The following is a 1,818-nucleotide window of genomic DNA, read 5'->3' on the forward strand; positions in this document are numbered from 1 at the left end:
AATAAATTAATAATTTTTTCCGACCTCAGCAATGTTATTTACATTTTGAAATTAATTTTGAACTTGCTAATAAAATATATTTTACATAATTATTGTAATTATTTTTAATTAAAATAATTATTGCAAAAAGAAGTTAACTTTTAGATTGTACATGAAAAACAATTGTTAATGAAATCAATGTTTATTGAGCTGATAAATCGAAGCACAAATTGATTTTTGTATTTTTATACATTTTTATAATGAATTGACAAAAACAATTCATTAGCAAGTTCAAAATTAATTTCAAAATGTAAATAACATTGCTGAGGTCGGAAAAAATTATTAATTTATTCAACAAAGAGAGTCGAAAAAATGTTGAAAAGTTAATAAATGTTTTATTTATTATATAAAAAATTGCTTTTAATTGAACAAATCATCATAAATTGGAAATAAAAAATTGATTTAAATATTGAAAAATTTAGTATATATACATTTATTGCAATTATTTAACCTATATACGCAAATTAACTAATCCTATGTGTATAATTGAAATGAATAATATTTCCAATGAAAATAATTAAACGTTGCTGTGCGAAAGATAGAGACTGCTGCGCGTGCAAGCGATGAGTAGCGTTCCAAACATCTACCAGTGCTGCGCGCGCAGTTCTGAGTACTGTGAAAACGATTACTGTCCAGTGGAATTCTGTAACTCGTTATGCAATCGTTATGTGCTCATAACGACAGCCACGCAGATATTTTATATGGTAAAAAAGCTGCGCAACTGTCGTTATTAACTCGTAACGACTGCATAACGAATTCCACTACAGCGCAGCTGTGATTACTGTCCAAATAGCAATGACTAGCGCGCGCATAGTAATTATCGCTGTGCAGTGAATATTTTTTATCGGTACAGTAATCAGCGCTGCGCGATTTAGCGATCATCGCTGCGCAGTTTTCTCCGTGTACTTACGTTTATTGAACCATGACTAGCCATCATGTAAATATTAAAATTCGCAACCATGAAAAATAAAAAAGTAAAAACTAAAAATTAAATACTAAAACATTTTACAAATAACAATTAAAAACTGAAACCAAATGATAAAAAGAATATGATAAATTGATAACAAATAAAAAACAAAAAGAAATACTTGAAAACTAAATAGTACAGAAAAGATAGTTTTTTAAAAAAAATGTTTTCTCACAATTGTAGCACTCAATTATATTGTTATTTTATACTCAAACAATATTATTTGTATTTGACACTATATAGTGTCAAATATAATTATCGTTTTAGTAATAAAATAATAATAAAATAATGATATATTTAGTAGGAGCAGTGGCAACTTATATTAAGTTAAATTTGACACTATACATTTAACAGTGTGAGTCAGTAATAATACACTCATTCACTTTTAGAGAGTAGTGTGTACAATTATAGAATATATATTATATCTAATTAATTATAGAGGATAGATTGTATTTAATCAATATGTAGGGGAGAGTGGTCTAAATCGGACCGTGTTTCAAATAATAATTTAAATGATTACGGTTAATTTAAATGAATTTTTTTAATTTAAATGAATACGGTTAAGCAGATTTGCATACTATTTATAATGTAAAATCCTTATAAAACACCGAACATGTGATAGCAGTTTGACAATCTCTGTCATAACATTCATAAAATAGACGCAAATTTTGTGTATTTTGTGTATTTTGTGATGTATTTTCAGCCATCGTGAGAAAATTTTTTTAAAAAAGAAAATCTTTGTAAATCATTATTTAAAAGGTGTTAAAAATTTGAAAAGTAATTGATTTAAGATAATTAAAGAGTGTAGAATT

Source organism: Mycetomoellerius zeteki, unplaced genomic scaffold, assembly GCF_001594055.1.
Source record: "Mycetomoellerius zeteki isolate Tzet28-1 unplaced genomic scaffold, Tzet1.0 scaffold228, whole genome shotgun sequence".
NCBI lineage: Eukaryota > Metazoa > Arthropoda > Insecta > Hymenoptera > Formicidae > Mycetomoellerius > Mycetomoellerius zeteki.